Raw genomic sequence first — 24,153 nt, 5'->3', positions numbered from 1 at the left:
TCTTTTTGGTTCCCATTTAAAATAAATTGGCTCTCCATTTCACCCCAACCCATTTTTATAGTTTAGCACACAGTCCAGGAAGTTATCCCACTTTTCTGAAACAGGAAACCAGAAAGGCCCGAAAGGACTCCTCTGTGTCCACAGGCTGGAAAGTCATTCTCTCTCTCGGAGTGCAAAGGGACCTCAGAGCTCCTGCAGTTCCCATAGTTGACATTGTGTTCTGCCAGAATTCACAGCTAGCTATTGCGGCTGTTTTGGTTCCCTGAAGCTTCAATGAATAGAGTTATCCTTCTTCTATGCAGCCCACATGCCCCTTCTGTCTACCCCAGGGTGGAATTCCTGTAAATATTCCTGCCACATCAGGGCTTCCAGAGACGCCAACTTATACGTAAACAGCACAGTCCAGATGTGAACTCATCAGTCAGTAGAGAGAGGCAAATAGTGCAAAAAAATAGTGCAATTCTCACTATTTTGAATTGCACTATTTTTATTGTTGTTGAGTTTTATGAGTTATCTATATATTCTAAATGTTGATCCTTTATCAGATATGTGATTTGCAAATAATTTCTCCCATTCTGTGGGCTGCCTTTTTACTCTGTTCATATTGTCTTTTGATGAACAAACTTTTAATTTTTTTCTGAAATCCAATTTGGTTATTTTATCTTTTGTTGCCTATGCCTTTGCTGTCATATCCAAGAAATGACTGCCAACTCTAATGTCATAAAGTGTTTCCCCTATGTTTTCTAACAGGAGTTTTATGGTTTTAGGTCTTACATTTCCATTTTAGTTAATTTTTATATGTGGTATTAGGTAAGAGTTCAACTTCACTTTTTTGCATGTGGATATACAGTTGCCCTAGCACCGTTTGTTGAAAAGATTGCCTTTCTTCCATTGAATGGTCTTGGTACTCTTGTCAAAAATCATTTAATCATATATGTGAGGGTTTATTTCTGGGATTTTTATCCTATTTCATTGGTCTATATACCTCTCTTTATGCCAATACCATGCTGTTTTGATTACTGTAGTTTTTCAGTAATTTAAAAATCAGGAAGTGGGCCTCCATAGGTTTTTCTTTCCCCCAAATTGTTTGGGCTATTTGGGGTTTCTTGAGGTTCCATATACATTTTAGAATGAGTTTCTCTTGCTGTTGAGATTTTGATAGGGATTGCACTGAATCAGTAGACCACCTTGGGCAGTACTGACATCTTAACAATATTAAGTATTTCAGTCTATGAATATGGAATGTGTTTTCATTATTCCTATCCTTAATTTCTTTCAGCAATATTTCATAGTTTTCATTGTTCAAGTCTTTCACCTCATTGGTTAAGCTAATTCCTAAATATTTTATTCTTTTTGATGTTATTGTAAATAGGATTTTTAAAAATAATTTCTCAGATTATTCACTGTTAATGTATAGAAATGCAACTGATTTTTGTGTGTTGAGTTTGTCCCCTGATACTTTGCTGAATTTATTTATTAGATCTAAGAGTTTTTTGTGGAATGTTTAGGGCATTCTACATATGAGATCATCTGTGAACAGACATAATTTTAATTCTTTCTTTCCAGTTTGAATGCCATTTTATTTCTTTTTTATACCTAATTGCTCTAGCTAAAATTTCCAATACTATATTGAGTAGAAGTGGCAAAAGTGCACATCCTGGTCTTGTTTTTGATAATAAAAAAAAAAGCTTCTAGTCTTTCACCATAGAGTATGATGTTTGAGATGTGGTTTTCCATATATGATTTTTATATCAGTTTTATTCTATTGCTAGTTTTTTAATGTTTTTGTCATCAAAGGATGTTTAATTTTGTGAAATGATTTTTATGCATCCATTGGGATGGCCATGGAATTTTTTCCCTTCATTATGTTAATGTGTATATTATATTGATCAATTTTCATATGTTGAACCTTCCTTGCATTCCAGGAATAAGTCCTATTTGGTTATGGTGTGTAATCTTTCTAATATGCTCCTGAGTTTTGCTTGCTAGTTTTATGTTTTTATCCATTCTGCCAATGTCTGTGTTTTGATTGGAAAGTTTGATCCATTTATATTTAAAGTAATTACTGTTGAGGGACTTATTTCTGTCATTTTGCTATTTGTTTTCTATAAGCCTTAAGCTTTTTTGTTCCTCATTTTCTGCATTACTGTCTTCTTTTATGTTTAGTCGATTTTTTGTAGGGAAACATTTAAATTTCTTTCTCATTTCCTTTTATATGTATTCTAAAGTTATTTTATTTCTGGTTACCAGAGGGATTACATTTAACATCTTAAAATTATAACATTCTAATTTGGCTTTATAACAGCTTGACTTCAATAACATACAAAAACTTGGCTCCTTTACAGCTCCTTATCTACCCCTTTTGGTTGTTGTTGTCACAAAATTCCTTCTTTATACATTGTGTGCCCAAAACCACAAACTAATAATTCTTGTTTTTTAATTTTTAATTTTTGTGGTATATAGTATGTGTATATATTTATGAGATATATGAGATATTTTGATATAGGCATACAACATGTAATAATCACATCAGGGCAAATGGGGTATCCATTGCCTCAAGCATTTATCCTTTGTGTTACAAGCAATCCAATTATACTCTTTTAGTTATTTTAAAATGTAAAATTAAATTATTACTGACTATAGTTACCCTGTTGTGCTATTAAATACTAGATCTTATCAATTCTTTCTAATTTTTGTACTCATTAACCATCCCACTTCTCCCCCACCCCATCACTACCCTTCCCAGCCTCTGGTAGCTATTGTTCTAATTTTTATCTCTATGGGTTCAGTTGTTTTAATTTTTAGCTCCCACAAAAAAGTGAGACGTGAAGTTTCTTTATGTACCTGACATATTTCACTTAACATAGTGGCCTCTGGTTCCATTCATGTTATTGCAAATGACAGAATCTCATTCTCTTTATGACTGAATAGTACTCCATTGTGTACATGTACCACATTTTCTTTATCCATTCATCTAATGTTGATGGATATTTAGATTGTTTATGAATCTAGGCTATTGTAAATAGTGCTGCAATAAACATGGGAGTGCAGATATCTCTTCAATATACGGATTTTCTTTCTTTTAGGTAGATACCTAGCAGTGGGATGGCTGGATCATATGGTAGCTCTATTTCTAGTTTTTTGAGGAACCTCAAAACTGTTCTCCATAGTGGTTGTACTAATTTGCATTCTCACCAACAGTGTATGAGTGTATGAGTTTCCCCAAGTCCTTGCCAGCATTTGTAATTGCCTGTTGTTTGAATACAAGCCATTTTAATTGGGGTGAGATGATATCTCATTGTAGTTTTGATTTGTATTTCTCTGATAATCAATGATGTTGAGCCTCTTTATATACCTGTTTACCATTTGTCTTTCTTCTTTTGAGACATGTACATTCAGATTTTTGCCCATTTAAAAATCAGATTATTTGATTTTTTTTTTCTCATTGAGTTGTTCGAGCTTCTTATGTATTCTGGTTATTAATCCCTTCTCAGATGGATAGGACTTTGCAAATATTTTCTCCCATTCTGTGCATTGTCTGTTTACTTTGTTGATTGTTTCTTTTGCTGTGCAGAAGCTTTTTAACTTGATATGATCCCATTTATCAATGTTTGCTTTGGTTGCATGTGCTTGTGGGGTATTACTCAGGACATCCTTACCCAGTTCAATGTCCTGGAGAGTTGCTCCAATGTTTTCTTTTAGTAGTTTCATCGTTTCAGGTCTTAGGTTTAAGTATTTAATCCATTTTTATTTAATTTTGGTATATGGTGAGAGATAGGAGTCTAGTTTCATTCTTCTGCATATGAATATCCAATTTTCCTAGCACCATTTATTGAAGAGACTATCCTGTCCCCAATGTATGTACTTGGCACCTTTGTAAAAACATGAGTTCACTGTAGATGTATGGTTTCATTTCTGCATTCTCTATTCTGTTCCATTGGTCTATGTGTCTGTTTTTATGCCAGTGCCATGCTGTTTTTGTTACTATAGCTCTGTAGCATAATTTGAAGTCAGGTAATGTTATTCCTCCAGTTGTGTTCTTTTTGCTCAGTATAGCTTTGGCTCTTCTAGGTCTTTTTTGGTTCCATATACATTTTTGAATTGCTTTTTCTATATCTGTGAAGAATGTCATTGGTATTTTGATAGGGATTGCACTGAATGTGTAGATTGCTTTGGATAGTATGGACATTTTAACTATATTAATTCTTCCAATCCATGAACATGGAATATTTTCCATTTTTTTGTGTTCTCTTCAATTTCTTGCATCAATTTTATAATTTTCCTTGTAGAGACCTTTCACTTTTTTGGTTAAATTAATTTCCAGGTATTTTATTTTATTTGTGGCTGTTGTAAATGGGATTACTTTCTTGATTTCTTTTTCAGATTGTTTGCTGTTTGCATATAGAAATGTTACTGATCATTGTATGTTGACTTTGTCTCCTGCAACTTTACTGAGTTTGTTTATCAGTTCTAATAGTTTTTTGGTGGAGTATTTAGGTTTTTCCAAATATAAGATCATATTATCTGCAAACAAGGATAATTTGACTTCTTCTTTTTGAATTTGGAGTCCCTTAATTTTTTTCTCTTGTCTGACTGCTCTGGGTAGGACTTTCAGTACTATGTTGAATAATGGTGGTGAAAATGGACATCCTTGTCTTGTTCCAGATCTTAGAGGAAAGGCTTTCAGTCTTTCCCCATCTAATATGATACTAGCTGTGGATCTGTTGTATCTGGTTTTTATTATGTTGAGGTACGTTCCTTGTATAGCCAGTTTTTTTAGGGTTTTTACCTTGCAGAGATGTTGAATTTTATCAAATGCTTATTCTGCATCAATTGAAATGATCATATGGTTTTTGTCCTTCTTTCTGTTGGTAAGATGTATTATATTGACTGATTCGCATTTGTTGAACCATCTTTGCATGGTTCATCTCTTTGCAAGGTTCATCTCTTAGGCATAATGAGTGATCTTTTTGATATATTGTTGTATTCGCTTTGTTAGTGTTTTCATTGAGAATTTTTGCATCAATGCTCTTCAGGGATATTGGCCTGTAGGCTTTTTGTTTGTTTGGTTTTTGTTTTGATATGTCTTTTTTGGGTTTCAGTATCAGGATAATGCCGGCCTTGTATACTGAGTTTGGAAGTATTTCCTCTGCCTCTATTTTTCATAAAGTTTAAGTATGATTGGTATCAGTTATTTCTTAAATTTTTGGTAAAATTCAGCAATTCTGAAACCATCAGGTTCCAGTCTTTTCTTTGCTAAGAGACTTTTTATAATGGGTTCAATAGCATTATTTGTTATTGATCTGTTCAGGTTCTGGATTTCTTCATGGTTCAATCTTAGTAGGTTGTATGTGTCTAGGAATTTATTCATTTCTTCTAGGTTTTCCAATTTATTGGCATATATTTGCTCATAGTAGCTTCTAATGATCCTTTGAATTTCTGTGGTATCAGTTGTAATGTCTCTTTTTTCATCTATGATTTTATATATTTGAGTCTTCTCTCTTTTGTTCTTAGTGGGGCTAAAAGTTTGTCAATTTTGTTTATCTTTTTAAAAAACCAACTTTTTCATTTCATTGATCTTTTGTATTTTTTTATCATTTCAATTTCACTTATTTCTGTTTTGATCTTTATTATTTCTTTTCTTCTACTAACTTTGGGTTTGGTTTGCTTTTGCTTTTCTAGTTCTTCAGGATGTATTGTTAGATTATTTAAAATTTTTCTACTTTCCTGATATAGACACTTATAGCTATAAAATTCCATCTTAGTACTGCATTTGCTGTATCCCATAGGTTTTAGTATGTTGTGTGTCCATTATCATTTGTTTCAAGAAATTTTTCAATTTTCCTTCTTAATCTCTTCATTGAATGATCATTCTATAGCATACTGTTTAATTTCCATGTTTCTGTATAGTTTTCAAAATTCCTCTTCTTGTTGAGTTCTAGTTTTATTCCATTGTGATCTGAGAAAATACTTCATATTATTTCAACTTTTTGAAATGTTTTGAGACTTATTTTCTGGCCTAAATATACTCTGTCCTTGAGAATGATCCATGTGCTGAAAATAATTTGTATTCTGTAGCCATTGAGGGAAATGTTTTGTAAATATCTATTAAGTCTATTTGGCCCACAGTACAGATTAAGTATGATGTTTCTTTGTTGATTTTCTGTCTGGATGATTTGTCTAATGCTGAAAGTGGGGTGTTGAAGTCTCCAGCTATTATTGTATTGGGGTCTATCTCTCTCTTTAGCTCTAATAATATTAGCTTTATATATCTAGGTGCTCTAGTAAATATATTTTTACAATTGTTATATCCTCTTGCTGAATTGACCTGTTTATCATTTTCTAATGACATTCTTTGTCTCTCTTTATGGTTTTTGTCTTGAAATCTATCTTGTCTGATGTAAGTATAGCTGCTCCTGCTCTTTTTTTGGTTTCCTTTTGCATTGAACATCTTTCCCCATTCCTTTATTTTCAATGTGTGTCTTTACAGTTGAAGTGTGTTTCTTATAGGCAACAGATCAATGGTCTTGCTGTGTTTTTTGTTTGTTTGTTTTTAGGTTTTTAAAAATTTTTTTGCCAATGACACAGTCCTCAGGGGGTCCTGAGAACATGTGCCCAAGCTTTGTTTTGTTTTGTTTTTTAAATCCATTCATTCATTCTATGTCTTTTGAGTGGAGTGTTGAGTCCATTTATACTCATGTTATTGATAAGTAAGGACTTACTCCTGCCATTTTGTTACTGTTTTCTGGTTGTTTTGTGCTTCTCTTTTTTCCTTTTTTCTGGTCTTCCTTTTAGTGAGGGTGATTTTCTCTGGTGGCATATTTTAATTTATTGCTTTTTATTTTTTGTGTATTCATTGTATACTTTTGGATTTGCAGTTACCATGAGGCTTGCAAATAATATCTTATAACCCATTATTTTAAACTGATGACAACTTAATACTGATTGCATAAACAAACAAACAAGCAAAAAGAAAACTAATAAAAACTTTGCATTTTAACTTTGTCCCTCTGCTTTTTAACTGTTTGTGAACTATGTCTTGAAAAGTTATAGTTATTATTTTTGATCAGCTCATCTTTCTGTTTTTCCACTTAAGATATTAATAGTTTACATATCGCAATTATAGTGTTACAATATTCTGTGTTTTTTTATGTATTTACTATTACCATTGAGCTTTGTACCTTCAGATGATTTCTTATTGCTCATTAATGTCATTTTCTTTCAGATTGAAGAACTTCCTTTAGCATTTCTTATAGGACAGGTCTTGTGTTGATGAAATCCCTCAGCTTCTGTTTGTCTGGGAAAGTCTTTATTTCTCCTTCATATTTGAATGATTTTTTTGGATATGCTACTCTAGGGTAAAAGTGTTTTTTTTACTTTAGAACTTTAAATCCGTCATGCTACTCTCTCCTGGCCTGTAAGGTTTCCACTGAGAAGTCAGCTGTCAAACATATTGGAGCTCCATTTTCTGTTATCTGTTTGTTTTCTCCTTATGTTTTTAGTATCCTTTCTTTATCCTTGACCTTTGGGAGTTTGATTATTAAATGCCTTGAACTAGTCAACTCTGGGTTAAATCTGCTTAGTGTTCTATCTGCTTGGTAAGCTTCTTGTGCTTGATTATTGGTATATTTTTCTGGATTTGGGAAGTTCTCCATTAGTATTCTTTTGAATAAACTTTCTATCCCAATGTCTCTCTCTCTCTACCTCCTTTTTTAGGCCAATAACTCTTAGATTTGCTTTTTTGAGGCTACCTTCTAAACCTTGTAGGCATGCTACTTTTTAAAAAATCTTTTTTTCTATTTGTCTCCTCCATGTATTTTCAAATAGCCTGTCTTCAAGCTTACTAATTCTTTCTTCTGCTTGATCAATTCTGCTATTACGAGATTCTGATGCATTCTTCAGTTTGTCAGTCACATTTTTCTCTTTTTTTTTGAGACAGTCTCGCTGTGTTGCCCAGGCTGGAGTGCAGTGATGTGATCTCAGCTCACTGCAACCTCTGCCACCTGAGTTCAAGCTATTCTCCTGCCTTAGCCTCCCAAGTAGCAGGGACTTCAGGTGCATGCCACTACACCTGGCTAATTTTTGTATTTTTTTAGTAGATACAGGGTTTCATCATGTTGGCCATGGTGGTCTTGAACTGCTGACCTCAAGTGATCCGCCCACCTTGGCCTCTCAAAGTGCTGGGATCACAGGCGTGAGCCACAGCACCCCGCCTCTGTTGTATTTTTCAACTTCAAAATTTCTACTTCATTCTTTCAAATTATTTCAATTTCTTTGTTAAATTTATCTGATAGGATTCTGAATTCCTTCTCTGTGTTATCTTGAATTTCTTTGAGTTTTCCCCAAACAGCTATTTTTAATTCTCTGTCTGAAAGGTCACCTCTCTCTCTCTCTCGCTCTCTCTCTCAGATTGCTCTCTGGTGGCTTATTTAATTTGTTTGGTGAGATCATGTTTCCTTGGATGGTCTTGATGCTTGCGGATGCTCTCCAGTGTCTGGGCATTGGAGAGTTAGGTATTTATTATAATCTTCACAGTCTGGGCTGTGAAGAATGAAAGTTTGTATTTATCCTTCTTGGGGTGGTTTCTAGGTATTCAGAGGGACTTGGGTGTTGTGATCTAAGTGTTTGGTCACTACAGCCATATCTGCATGAGGGAATACCTCAAGCCCAGTTAACACTGTGGTTCTTGTAGACTTGCAGAGATACCATTTTGGTGTTCTTGGATAAGATCTGAAAGAATTCTCTCCATTATCAGGCAGAGATTTGTTATCTCCCCTTACTGTCTCCCAGACAGACAAAGTCTCTCTCTCTGCTTCTGTCTCTGCTGAGCTGCCTGGAGCTGGAGGAGGGGTGACAAAGCACCCTTGTATCCACCACCATCACCGGGAACATGCTGGGTCAGACCTGAAACCAGGGCAGCACAGGGCCTCTCCCAAGGCCCACTGTAACCACTACCTGCCTATTGCCTATGTTCACTCAAAGCCCTAAGGCTCTCTGATCAGCAGGTGGTGAAGCCAGCCAGGCTTGTGTCCTTCCCTTCAGGGGAGCAAGCTCCCCCGGATCCTGGGCAGGCCCATAGAAGCAGCCCAGGAGCCAGAACCTGGAGTCATAAACCTTAGAAATCTACCTGGTGCTCTATTCTACTGCAGCTGAGCTGGTACTCAAACCACGAGACAAAGTATTTTCCACTCTTCCCTCCCCTTTTCCCAGGCAGAAGAGTCCCTCCTCATGTCCACCGCCACCACAGGCCCACAGGAAGTACTGCCAGGCTACTGCCAATGTTCACTTAAAGACCCAAGGGCTCTTCAGTCAGTTTGTGAGACTCATTCTTCAAGGCAGTGGACTCCCCTCTGGCCCAGGGTAGGTCCAGAAGTTCTGCCCAAGACCCAGGGCCTGGAATCAGGGACTCTAACAGCCCACTTTGTGCTCCACCCCGACTGTGTCCAAGCTGATGCCTAAGCTGCAAGACAAAGTCCACTGTATGCTTCCCTCTGCTTTTCTCAAGCAGGAGTCTCTCCTCATCACCACCACAGCTGTGAATGTGCTGGGTCACACCTGAAGCCAGCATGTCTCAGAGTCTAACTCAAGGCCCACAGTGTGTACTACCTGATTACCAATACTGATTATTCAGGGCCCAAGGGCTCGCTATTTATTTATTTATTTATTTATTTACTTTTGAGACGGAGTCTCGCTCTGTGGCCCAGGCTGGAGTGCAGTGGCCGGATCTCAGCTCACTGCAAGCTCCGCCTCCCGGGTTTACGCCATTCTCCTGCCTCAGCCTCCCGAGTAGCTGGGACTACAGGCGCCCGCCACCTTGCCCAGCTAGTTTTTTTTTGTATTTTTTAGTAGAGACGGGGTTTCACCGTGTTCGCCAGGATGGTCTCAATCTCCTGATGTTGTGATCTGCCCGTCTCGAACTCCCAAAGTGCTGGGATGACAGGCGTGAGCCACCGCGCCCGGCCAAGGGCTCTTTAGTTAGCCAGTGATGAATCTTGTCAAGGACTGAGCTCTTCCCTTCAATGCAGCAGGTTCTCTTGTAGACCAGAGTGTGTCTAGAAACGTCACCCAGGAGCTAGGACCTGGAATGGGGGCCTCAGGACCATGCCCAGTGCTCTATCCTACTGTGGCTGAGCTGGTATCCAAGTTGCAAGGCAAAGTGCTCTTTACCCTCTCATCTTCTCAAGTGGAAGGAAGGGGTCTCTTTTGGAGCTACAAGCTATGCTGCCTGGGGTTAAGGGTGGAGTAACACAAAGCATTCCCTTGGCTGCCCCACCTGGTATTTCACTAGATTGTGTGTCCCCCAAGTCCACTGGCTCCAAGGCCAGCAGAGCACTAGAACTTGCCTATGAGTTGCATTCCTTGTGGCCTAGATTGCCTTTCAAGTTTATTTAGGACCCCAGGGCACTTTTGGCCCGTGATGGTGAGGCTTGCCAAGACTCAGGTTCTGGCTGCTGGGATGGGCGATTCCTGTCTGACTAGGCTCCCTCTGTGGGCACCATCTGAGTTCTGCCTGGGGTTGGCAGCACTGAGTTCCAATGCAAAGTCCCACAATCACTGCATCTTCCCTCTCCCAAGTACTTAGATTCTCTCTCTGTGGCGTGTGGCCACCAAAGGGGGTTTGGCATGGGTGGCATCAACAATTCAAGACTGTTTTGTATAACCTCTTCAATGCCTCTTTCAGTGATACGGAGTTAAAATCAGGTACTGTTTTTGCTTATTTGATTTTTGCCTCTTATGAAGATGCTTTTTTTGTGCAGATTGTTGTTAAATTTGGTGTTCCTTTGGGGAAGATGACTGGTGAGAGGCTTCTATTCAGCCATCTCACTCTCCCTCTCTGTCTTAATAATTCTTTTGAATGCATTAGTCTTTTAAATTCTGTAGAAAACAAAATTTTGTGTTACAATAATACAAGTTTTCAGCCTAGTACTGGCTTTGTAAAATGTGTTAGTCTCTTAAATCATGCAGAAAACAAGCAGTAGAGTTAAAATCAGTGTTACAATAATATTAGCTTTCATAATTGCCCATGTATTTTCCTTTATGAGACCTTTATTTTTTAAATATGGCTTCAAGTTACTGTCTAGTGTCCTTTCATTTCACCCTGCAGGAATCCCTTGAGCATTTCTTACAGGGCAGGTCTATTAGCAAAAAACTCCTTCAGCATTTTAAAATACAGGAATGTCTTAATTTCTCTCTCACTTTTGAAAGATAGTTTTGCCAGATAGAGGATTCTTGGTTGATGAGCTTGTTTAAATTCTCTTTTAGCACTTTGAATATATCAGTTCATCAACTCTGGCCTGCAAATTTCTGATGAGAAATCTACTGATTATTTTATTGATAGTCCCCTGTATATGATGAGTCCCTTTTCAGTTGCACTTTTAAGCTTCCCTCTTTATCTTTGCCTTTTGAACTTTTGATTGTAATGTCTCTCCTGTGTGTGGATCTCTTTGAGTTGATTTTACTTAGAGTTCATATTTGGATGTTTATATTCATGTCCTTCATCAAATTTGGGGAGTTTTCAGCCATTATTTCTTCAAATACTCTCATTATTTCTTCAAAATTTTTGTCACTCTTCTCCTTTTGAGACTCTCACAATGCATACGTTGGTCAACTTGATGGTTTCCTATAGTTTTCTTAGACTCCATTCACTTTTCTTTAAGCTTTTTCCTTTCTGTCCCTTAAACTCAATAATTTCCATTGTCCTATCTTCAATTTCACCGATTCTCTCTTCCACCTTCTCAAATATGCCTTTGAATCCCTCTGGTGGATTTTTAAAGTTTCAGTTACTATATTTTCAGCTCCAGAATAATTTTAAATTTACTTTTAGATTTCTCATCTCTTTACTGATATTTTCATTTCGTTCATATATTGTTTCTTGACTTTTTCCACATCTTTCTTTAGTTCTTTGTATGTCTCAAAGACAGTTGTTGTAAAGTCTTTGCTTGATAGATCTACCATCAGGTATTTTTCAGAGATAGTTTCTGTTGGTTTATTTTTTCCCTCTGAATGGGCCACACTTTTCTTTTTGCATGCCTTGTAATTTTTGTTAAAAAGTGGACATTTCAATTTACATTTGAACTGAACATTCATATGGTAGCTCTGGAAATCATACTCTCCTTCTCTAGAGTTTCCTGTTTTTGTTATTTTTAAAAAATTGTTGTAGGCTGCTTCTGTGCTGAGGCTCAGCCTGAGGTGTAAACTTAAGTTCTTGTCAGGTCTTTTCTAAGCCTTATTCTGGGTACGCATGGTCACTTTCTAATTTCCTATGCAGTTGTTTTTGAATATTTTAGTTTTTAATGTCTGGCTCACAAAAGCAGAAAATAAGAAAATGAAGGGGGAAAATGATCACTGGCTCTTTAAATATCCTGAAAATAACCTCAGTATAGGAAGAGAGGTTTGCAGCAATGGGAGGAAGTACAACAATGCACAGACACTTCTTTATTTGCACTTTTGTGATCAGAAGCAGCAATCAGCAATCAGAGCACAGAACCTCAATATGGAGGACAGGATTCTTTTTGCTCACCCTGGCTCCTACAAGCTGTGTAAAGTGTTCCAAGAACACATGCATACCTGCCCAGCACTGGGCTGGGGCATGAGTAGCTGCTACTGTGCTAAAAGCTAAAATAAACAGAAATTAACTGCAATTTACCACCCAAGACCTCCCCTGGAAGTTGCAAATCTTTAATAGACTGCAGAGTTCCAAAATAGTTACAGCAGACAGATTCTACCAGCGCAGTTGTTGTCTACATGGGGATATAGATTCCTGGTGCTTGCTACTCCACCATCGTCCCAGAATCCACTCTCTGCTTTGTTTTTGTTGTTTGTTGTTGTTGTTGTTGTTGAAATTTATAAAACTGGTTTAGTATATAGGCTTTTAGAGCTTGCTTTCCATTGAGCATTGTGCTCAATGGGCTGTCACATATTCTTTGGGGCAAATTTATCCATCCTTTTGATGCCATCTGGGTTTTTTCCAGTTTTTGTTTTTCTTCTTTGTTTTTTACTTTTGTGAACAGTGTTATTATGAAAATTCTTACACATGTCTCCTGAGACGTATTACGAAAGTGTCTCTTGGGTATATACCTAGGAATGGAATTGCTAGGCCCTAAGATATGTGGGTATTCAACTTTGAAAAGAAAATTCCAAATTTTTTTCCAAAATACTCACACCAATTATATTCCCACAATCAATGAATAAGAGATCCCATTGATGAACAATTTATCTAACTCTGAATGTTGTTAAACTTAGAAGTTTTTTGTTGGCCAGGTGCAGTGACTCACACCTGTAATCCCAGCACTTTGGGAGGCCAAGTCAGGGGGATCGCTTGATCCCAGGAATTCAAGACCAGCCTGGGCAACATAGTGAGACATCATCTCCACCAAAAAATTTTTTAAAAATGAAAATCAGCCAGTCATGGTGGCGTGCACCTGTGGTGCTATTCAGGAGACTGAGGTGGGAGGATTACTTGAGCCCAGGAGTCTGAGGCTGCAGTGAGTTGTGATCATGTCACTGCACTCCAGCCTGAGTGACAGACCAAGACCCTGTCTCAAAAAAATATTTTTTTGCTAATAATTTTTTAGTATAAAATAGTATTTCATAGTGGTCTAGCATTGCATTTCCCTGATCAGTCATGAAGTTGAGCATTTCTTTATATGTTATTAGCTGTATGTATATCCTCTTTTGTGAAATGCATATTGTCTTTTGCCTACTTAACTATTGAATTTTCTAATGTTAACCAATCCTTGTATCCCTGTGAGAAACCTAACTTGATTATAGTAAATGATCCTTTTATGCATTGCCAGATTTGGTTTGTTAATATTTTGTTTAGGATTTTTGCTTCTATATTTATAAGTGAAATGGTCCCATAATTTTTCATTCCTTTGCCATCCTTGTTAGGTTTTCAAAATTATACTAACTTCATAGAATATATTTGGGAGTAGTCCCTCTTTTTCTGGTTTTTGGAAATATTTGAATAAGATTAGAATGATCTTTTCCTCAAATGCTTGATAGATTTCATCTACAAAGCATGTAGGCCTGATGTTTTCTTATGGGAAGATAAATTACTGCTTTGATTTATTGATCACTTGTAATGCTAATGTGGCTTTCTATTCCTTAAAATTTGAAGTAGTTTTATTTAGAATCCATCCATTTTATCTGACTTTTCAAATTTATTTGTATGAATCTATTACTCTCCTATTATCATATTTTAAGTCTCTGCTGTATCTGTAATTGTGTCCCCTTTTAATTTATAGTATTATGCATTTTTTTCTTTTCAATTCCCCATAGATTTCTCTACTTTGTTAGTCTTGTCAGCAATCATTTTTTGTCTTTGTTGACTGCTCTTAACTATTTCTCTATTTTCTATTTCACCTATTTTAGCTCTTTCTTAAGTTCTCTTTTCCCTTTCTTTGAGTTTATTTTGTTCCTCCTCCTAACTTCTTAAATGAGACACTTAGCTTTAAGTTTCAGCCTCCCTGTATTTCTAAAATAAATGTTAATTCTACACTATGTCGCTAGAAGCTCTGTTTTTGCTGCATCTCACAGGTTTTTATTGGTAGTGAGTTTTTTTAAATTTTATTTTTATTTATGGCAAAAATATATATAATATAAAATTTACTAGCTTAACCATTTTAAGTGAACTTATTAAAAGTATCACTGATAACAAGTGCATTCTCATTGTTGTGCAACAATCACCACCATCCATCTCCAAAACTCTTTTTATCTTGCAAAACTTTATACTTATTAAACAATACCTTTCCATTCTCTTCTCCCCTCTAGCCTCTGGCACCCTCATTCTATGCCTATCTCTATGAATTTAACTATTCTATGTACATCATATAAGTGAAAACATACAGTATTTGTCATTTTGTGATGGGCTTACTTCACTTAGCATAACGCCCTTAAGGTCCATCCATGTTGTAGCATATGTCAGAATTTACCTTCTTTTTGAGGCTGAATAATATTTCCTTTTGCGTGTATACATATATATGTACATGCACATACATATACACACACACACACGTGGGAATGTAAAATGGTGAGGCCTCTATCACAAGGGTTCCAACTTTTCTAAATCCTTGCCAGCTTGTTATTTTCTGGAGTTTTCTTTTTGTTTAGTGTTTTTTAGTTTTCCTGGTAGTAGCCATCCTAATGGGTGTGAGGTAGTATCTAACGGCAACTTTGATTTGCATGCCCCTAATGATTAATGACTTTGAACATATTTTCATGTGCTTACTGGCCATTTGCTCATCTTTGAGAAATATCTGTTCAAGTTCTTGGCTCATTTTAAAATCAGGTGTTGTTGTTGAGTCATAGGAGTTCTTTATATATTCTGAATATTAACCTCTTGTCGGATTGACGGTTTCCAAATATTTGCTCCCATTCTATGGGTTACTTTTTCACTCTGTTGACTGTAGCCTTTGATACATACAGGTTTTTAATTTTGATATCCAATCCGTCTATTTTTTCTATTGTTGCCTGTAGTTTTGGTATAGAGGTAGTGTTTTAATTATCATTTGCTTCTAAATATTTTGAAATTTATCTGTGATTTCTTCAATATTTCAGTTATTTAAAAGTGTGTTTTTAAATTTACAAATATGGAAATGTAGATAAATATTTATATTTACCTTTTTATTCTAAATTTTTAGATCAATTGCTTTGTGGCCCAAGAATTTGGTACATATAAGGGAAATTAATTTAAATTTATTTTAATGGCCTAGTGTGATATCAAGTTTTGTAAATATTCCATATGTGCTTGAGAAGAACATGTGTACTCTCATTGTTGGATGAAAACTTCTATACATGCCATTAGATCAAGCTTGTTAATCATATTGCTTAAATTTTCTATATCTTTGCTGATTTTATATTTGCTTGATCCTTATGAACTCCTACAACACTTTTTATTTTAATGTGTCTTTTGTCTGATAGTCATAGAGTGACACCAGCATGCTCATGGTTGATATTTACCTGATATATACTTTTTCCTTTATCCCTTTATTTTCAAACTTGCTGTCATTTTAGCCATATCTGTTGAAAATAGTTTATAGCTTTTAAATTTTTATCCAAACTGGCAATCTCTTTTACTAGTTAGCAAGTTAAGCATATTTACATTTATTGTGAACATTGGTATATTTGAATGTGCTATCATCTTATTTTTACTGATACATAATATTTGTACATATTGATGGGGAACATGTAATATTTTGTTATATGCATAGAATGTGTAATGATCAAGTCAGTGTATTTCGGGGTGTCCATCACCTGGAGTATTTATCATTTATATGTGTTGGGAACGTTTAAAGTCCTCTCTTCTAACTACTGTGAAATATACAATACATTGCTAACTATAGTCACCCTACTCTGCTATCAAATATTAGAGCTCATTCCTTCTATCTAATTGTATGTTTGTGCCCACTAACCTTCCTCTCTTTATTCCTCCTCCATCCACCCACCACGCACATTTCCCAGACTCTGGTATTTGTCATTCTACTCTCTACCCCCATAAGATCAACTTTTTTAGCTCCCACATATGAATGAGAACACGTAGTGCTTGTCTTGAACTCCTGGCCTCAAGTGATCCTTCTGCTTCAGCCTTCCAAAGTGCTTGGATTACAGGCAAGAGCCACTACTCCCAGGCCAATGTTCGTCTTTCTGTGCCTGGCTTGTTTCACTTAACATAACAACCTCCAGTTCATCCATGTTGCTGCAAGTGGCATTTCATTTTTTATGGCCAAATATTCCATTGTGTGTATATACCACATCTCCTTTATTCATGTTTTGATGGACACTTACGTTGATTTTGTATCTTTGCTATTGTGAATAGTGCTGTGATAAACATGCAAGTGCAGGTATACCTTCGATAAACAGATTTCTTTCCCTTTGGATAAATTCTAGGTCATGGCATCACATGGTAGTTCTATTTTTAGTTTTTTGAGAAATCACCGTATTGTTTTCCACAGTGGCTATACTAATTTACATTCCCACCAATGGCATATGAGTTTCTTTTTCTCTGCATCTTTGCTAGCATCTGTTTGTGTGTGTGTGTGTGTTTATTAATAGCTATTCTAACTGGGATGAGATGATATATCTTTGTAGTATTGATTTGCATTTCCCTTATGATTCATGATATTGAACATTTTTTCATATATCTATTGGCCATTTGTATGTCTTCTTTTGAGAAATGTCTATTCATGTCCTTTGCCCACAGTTCAATGGGATTATTTGTTTTGTTTTTACTGTTGAGATGTTTGTGTTTCTTAGATAGTCTGGATATTAGTCCCTTGTCAGATGAATAGTTCGTAAATATTTTCAAATATTTCAAATAATAATCCTCATTCAACAGGTTGTCTCTTCATTGTAAATTGTTTCCTTTGCTGTGCAGAAGCTTTTTAGCTTAATAGAGTCCCATTTGTTTATTTTGTTTTTTGTTGCCTGTGCTTTTGAGGTCTTATCCATAAAATTTCTGTAAAGACCAATGTTCTTAAGTATTTCCCCTACGTTTTCTTCTAGTAGCTTTATAGTTTGGGGATTTGCATTTAAGTTTTTAATCCATTTTGAGTTGATTTTTGTAAATCATGAGAGGTAGGGATCCAGTTTTATTCTTCTGCATATGGAAATTCAGTTTTCCCAGCACCATTTATTGAACAGATTGTTCTTTTCTTATTGTATGTTCTTGGTGCCTTTGTTGAAAATTAGCTGGCTTGAGGTCAGGCATGGTGGCTCACACTTGCAATCTCATCACTTTAGGAGATCAAGGTGGGAGGATGATGTGAGGCCATGAGTTTGAGGCCAGACTGGGCAACATAGTGAGACCCCTATCTCTACAAAAAATTTAAAAATGTAGCCAGGTGTGGTGGCGCACGGCTATCGTCCTAGCTATTTGGAAGGCTGAGGTGGGAGGATTGCTTGAGCCCAGGAGTTCAAGACTGCAGTGAGTCTTGCACACCATTGCACTCCAGCCTGGGTGGCAGAGCAAGACCCTACCACTAAAAACTAATTAATTAAGTAATTAATTTTTTAAAAGAAAATTAGCTGACTGTAAATTTATGGATTTATTTCTGGGTTCTCTATTCTGTTTCATTGGTCTTTATGTCTGTTTTTATACCAATATCATGCTGTTTGGATTACTATAGCCTTGAAACATACTTTGAAAGTCAGGCAGTGTGATGCCTCCAGCTTTGTTTTTTGTTTTTGTTTTTGTTTTTACTCAGGATTGCTTTAGCTATTCTGGCTTTTTTTTTTTCCAGTTTCATATGAATTTTATGATTTTTTTTCTACTTTTGTGAAAAAATGGCATTGGTATTTTGATAACAATTGCATTAAATCTGTAGATTGCTTTGGGCACTGTGGTCATTTTAATGATATTAATTATCCCAGTCCATAAACATAAAATATTTTAATTTGTATCCTCTTCAGTTTTTTTCATCAGTTTTGTAGCTTTCCTTATGCAGGTCTTTCACCTTCTTGGTTAAATTTATTTCTAGGTACTTTTTTGTTAGTTACTGTAAATGAGATTGCCTTCTTGTTTTCTTTCTCAGCTAGTTCATTATTGGCATATAGAAACGCTACTGATTTTTGTATGTTGACTTTATATCCTGTAACTGTACTGAATGTATTTATCAGATCTAAGAGTTTTTTTGGTGGAGTCTTTAGGTTTTCCTAGATATAAGATTATGTCATCTGCAAAGAATAGTTTGACTTCCTCTTTTCCAATTTGGATGCTTTTTATTTCTTTCTCTTGCCTGATTGCTCTGGTTAGGACTTCCAATGCTATGTTGAATAGGAGTGGTGAAAGTGGGCATCTTTGTTTTGTTCCAGCTCTTAGAGGAAAGGCTTTCAGCTTTTCCCCATTCAGTATGATGTTACCTGTGGGTTTGTCATACAAGGCCTTTATTATGTTGAGGTATTTTCCTTCTATGCCTAGTTTGCTGTGAGTTTCTAATCATGAAGCAATGCTGAATTTTATCAAATGATTTTTCGTCATCTATGAAGATGATTATATGGTTATTGTCTATCATTCTTTTGATGTGATATATTACTTTTATTGATTTGCATATGTTGAATCATCCTTGCATCCCTGGTATAAATACCACTTGATCATGGCATATTATATTTTTAATGTGCTGTTGGATTTGGCTTGTTAGTATTTTGTTGAGGATTTTTTGCATCTATGGTCATCAGAGATACTACCCTGTAGTTTTCTTTTGTTGTTGTTGTGTCTGTACCTGGTTTTGATATTAGAGTAATGCTGGCCTCACAGCATGAGTTAGGGAGAATTCCATCCTTTTCAATATTTTGGAATAACTTGAGGATAATTGGTGTTAGTTCTTTGATAGTTTGGTACAATTTGGCAATGAGTCTATCTGGTCCTAGATTTTCCTTTGTTGGGAGGCTTTTTATTACTGGTTCAATTTTATCATGTGTTATTGGTCTGTTCAGGTTTTCTATGTATTCCAATTCAATCTTGGTAGCTTGTATGTGTCCAGGAATTTATCCATTTCCTCTAGGTTTTCCAGTTTGTCTTAGTGTATAGTTGCTTATAATTGGTCTCTATTTCTATGGTATTCATTGCAATGTATCCCCTTTTCATTTCTGATTTTGTTCATTTGGGTCCTCTCTCTTTGTTCTTGGTTAGTCTAGCTAGCAGTTTATTGATTTTATCTTTTTTAAAAATCAACTTTTCATTTTGTTGACCCTTTGCAATTTTTCAGTCTCTATTTTGTTTGTTTCTGTTCTGTTATTTATTATTTTTTTCCATTCACTAATTTTAGGTTTGGTTTGTTCTTGCTTTTGTATTTCCTTGAGGTGCATTATTACATTGTTAGAAATCTTTCTACTTTTTGATGTAAGCACTTGGTGCTACAAACTATCCTCTTTATACTGCTTTTACTATATCCCATAAGTTTTGGTATATTGTTTTTCAATTTTCATTTGTTTCAAGTAATTTTTTAATTTCCTCCTTAATTTCTTCCTTGACCCATTGGTCATTCAAGAGCATGTTGCTTAATTTTCATGTATTTGAATAGTTTCTAAAATTTCTCTTGTTATTGATTTCTAGTTTTATTCTATTATAGTCTGAGAAGATACTGAAAATGATTTCAATTATTATTATTTTTTTTGAGATGAAGTTTTGCTCTGTCATCCAGGCAGAGCGCAGTGGTGTGATCTCTGCACTGCATCATCCGCCTCCTGGGTTTAGGCAATTCTCTGCCTCAGCCTTCCAAGTAGCTGGGATTACAGGCACCCACCACTACGCCCAGCTAATTTTTTTTTTTATTTTTAGTGGAGATGGGGTTTCACCATCTTGGTCAGGCTGATCTTGAGCTCCTGACATCATGATCCACCTACCTCAGCCTCCCAAAGTGCCGGGATTAATTTACTGAGGCTTGTTTTGTGTCCTAATATACAATCTGTCGTGGAGAATGTTTCATGTGCTGGTAAGAATAATGTGCATTCTGTGGCTGTCAGATAAAGTGTTCTATAAATGCCTAAGTCCATTAAGTCAAATGTGCAGTTTAAATCCAATTTTTTTGGTTAATTTTCTGTCTAAATTATCTACATAATGCTGAGAGTGGGGTGTTGATGTTCCAACTATTATTGTATTGGAGTCTGTCTCTCCCTTTAGATCTAATAATATTTGCCACATGTATCTGGGTGTTCCAGTGTTGGGTGCATATAGGTTTAGAATTGCTATATACTCTTACTAACTCGATCCCTTTGTCATTGTATAATGACCTTCTTCATCTATTTTTTTCTATATCTGTTTTTGACTTAAAGTTTGTTTTATCTGATAGAAGTATAGCTACTCCTGTTTGCTTTTGGTTTCTCTTTGTGTGGAATATCTTTTTTCTTCCATTTCATTCTGTATATGTCTTTACAGGTGAGATGAGTTTCTTGTAGGCAGCATATAGTTGGTTCATATTTTTTTAAACCATTCAGTCAGTCTATATTTTTTAAATGGAAAGTTTAATCTGTTTACATTCAAGGTTATTATCAATATGTTAGAGCTATTCCTGTCATTGTATTAATTGATTTCTGGCTATTTTGTATATCCTCTGTTCCTTTCTTTTTCTCTTATTATCATTGTGGTTTGGTAGTTTTCTGTAGAGGTAACATTTGAGTCCTTTCTCTTCCTTATTTGTGTTTGCTCTGCCAGTGAATTTTATATTTTCATGTGTTCTCATGATGGTAGATATTGTCCTTTCTTTTTCAGGACAATTCAAGAATTTCTTGTAGGGCAGGTCTAGTGGTGATAAATTTTTTGTTTATCCTGGAAATACTGTATTTCTCCTTTGTTTATGAGGGACAACTTTGCTGGTTATAGTATCCTTGACTAGTAGTTTTTTTCCTTTTCCGAGAAATTTGAATATATCATCTCATTCTCTCCTGATCTGTAAGGTTTCTGCTGAGAAATCCACTGCTAGTCTCATGGACGTTGTCTTGTAAGTAACTAGACAATTTTCCCTTGCTGTTTTTAGAATTTTCTTTGTCCTTAACTTTTTACAGTTTGACTGCAAGGTACTGTGAAGAAGACCTTTTTGAATTATATCTGTTTGGGGATCTATGAGCTTCTGGTATCCTGATGTCATAATCTCTTGCTAGACTTGGAAAGTTTCCAGCTAGTATTTTGTTAAATAGGCTTTCTATCATTTTGTTTCTTTTGCCTTATGGGACACCAAAAATGTGAACATTTGGCCACTTAATGATGTCCTATATGTCACATAGGCTTTGCTTATTCTTTTTTTAAAGAAAATTTTTGTCTGAGTTATTTCAAAAGACCTGTCTTCAAGTTCTGAAATTCTTTCTTTTGCTTGAGTTATAGTCTATTGTTAACATTTACAAATGTACTTTGTATTTCATTTAATGAATTCTTCAGCTTCAGAATTTCTGTTTCATTCTTTGTAAGTATATCTATCTTCTCAGCAAATTTCTCATTCATATCCTGAGTTTTTTATTTCTTTGCATTGCTTTTCTGTATTCTCTTGTATCTCGTATCTCACTGAGCTTCTTTAATATTATTTTAAATTCATTTTCTGCTATTTTATAAATTATTTTTTGATTGGAATCTGTTGCTGAAGAATTATTGTGTTCTTTGGGAGTGTTGTATTTCCTTGCTTTTTCATATTTCTTGTGTCCTTACATTGATATCTGTGCATCTGGTGTAATAGTTGCATCTTCCCATTTTTAAAATTTGCTTTTATATGGGAGGACTTTTTCCTAAAGCTGTATCTATGGTATGGTTGGGTAGGACATTTTTACTTTGATCTTAGATGCATCCAGTAGTGTAATCTCCATATGATTTCTTCAGCTGTAAACAGCATCTGTGGTGTCTTGATTTCCTCAGTGGCTTAGGGTGCCATTTTTAGTGGAGGCTGTGGTGAAGTTTTTCTGGGGACAAGGATGCCAGGTGATCCTGTCCTTGGGCCCCAGTTGTGGCAGTGGGCTGAGCGTGCATGTCCTTGGGTCCCAGGGAGGTGTATACTGGCACTGGTGTTAGTGGGTTCAGACAGGCCAATTCTTGGGCCTCCAACTGGCTTGCTCAGGGGACAGTAGTGGTAGTGGTGGGCCAGGCTGCTGGGCAGGATTTCAGGACCCAGAGAAGTGGGTGTGGCAAAGGTGATGCAAGCAGTAGCAGTGGTGGGGCAACCCTCTGCCTCCTAAGTGGTCTGTGCTGCTCTTGGGAGTGGCTGCGATGAGCTGGGCGGTTCAGTCCCCAGGCCTGCAGGTGGCATGTAAGAGTGGGTGTGACCTGTGGTGGTAGCAGGAGGTTGAGTGGCCCTGAACTCAGGACCCTGGAGAAGTTCTCAGGTGCCAATGGTGATGGAGTGGGTTGGGCAGTTCCCAGGCCCCAGACAGGATACTGGCACTGGGTGGGGGGAATACAGAGCCAGGTCAGGTGGACTTGTCCCCATGCCCTCTGCTGGTGCATGCAGACACTGGCTGTGGTAGGCAAGGGTGGGGTGATCCCTTGGCCCCTGGTGGAATGCTTGGGTTGGGGCAGCAGTGGCTGTGCTGCAGCCCTGCCATTGGGGAGGGTGAGGTTGCTTTCAGTGGCAGCAGCCAGATGCAGGCAGCTGAGGAGTGCTTGCTTCACTTGTATTTCAGCCCTCTTGGCAGCAGCCCATGGTGCAATGGCTGTACATAGAGGATTTTGTCCTCAGGGTGCATGAAAATTTGTGGTGATTTCACTGCCAAAGGCAGTGGTGTTATTGCCAATAACTCACACTTCAGCCCTGGTGGCAGCATCCAGCCATGGTGGTGCCTGTGGGAAGGAAATGTCAGTGGGTCTTCAGGGATATGAAGATCCAGAAGCTGTTGGGCCCCCAGGTGTCTGGTGGAGTCTGGACTCTCTATATTGTGCTGTGCTGCTGCTGCTTAGGGATCTGGGAGTGTATGAGATCCAGTGTGAGCTCCGTCTCTGGAGCAATGCCCTCACCCAGGCTCCAAGCAGCTCCCTATGTTAGTTGTAAGGCCTACGAGAGTCTAGAGGCTCTCCTGTGGCTAGGATTGCAGGAATCCATGGTGGGAATGAGGACTTCTGGGGGTCTCTCACTTATCCTTTCATTGCATTGAGGAGCCTGGAGAGGCTCCCAGCCAATCCTAACCAAGCAGGGAGACTTGCTTCCATCTCCTTCCTTGCTTTAGGTGTTTCCTGTCACTCTCTGTTGAATTCCAGTGTTCTCTCTTGGATGATCTATTCGAAGTGTGATTATCTACCTGCTATTTTTGTCCTTCTTTGTAGAGGAGGAAAGCACCAGATGCCTCTAGTCAGCCATCTTGAAGCCTATTATCTTATTTTTAAAATTTTTTACTGGTCCTGGTGTTTTTATATTTGCTTTTTCTTCTTTTTTCCTATTTAAGTACTTAACATTTAAATAATAAGTGTCCCTAATATAACTTTTTTTCTATCTAGCAGTTTAGAACTTGTCCCCTTATTTTTATTCTTTCAGTCATTACCCCTGAAATCTTATCAGGCATATTTAATACAATAACATTTTAAAATTAAGCTGGGAACCTGGTTTGCACCTATAGTTCCAGTTACTTGGGAGGCTGAGGCAGGAGGTTCCCTTGCCTAGGAACTCAGGACCATCCTGGGCAATATAGCAGGATCCCATCTCTAAAAATAAAAAATTAAAATTAAATAATGTTTTTACTCTCCTC

At 36.7% G+C, this 24,153-nt stretch overlaps 1 protein-coding gene across 1 annotated transcript in view; it reads left to right on the top strand.

Moving 5' to 3' along the window:
• The window catches only part of CACNA2D4 (calcium voltage-gated channel auxiliary subunit alpha2delta 4), a 132,637-nt gene that overhangs the window by 11,831 nt on the left and 96,653 nt on the right, over positions 1-24,153 (top strand). The window lies entirely within an intron of this gene.

Source organism: Papio anubis, chromosome 9, assembly GCF_008728515.1.
Source record: "Papio anubis isolate 15944 chromosome 9, Panubis1.0, whole genome shotgun sequence".
Lineage (NCBI taxonomy): Eukaryota > Metazoa > Chordata > Mammalia > Primates > Cercopithecidae > Papio > Papio anubis.
This window is presented reverse-complemented; position numbering and strand designations above follow the sequence as displayed.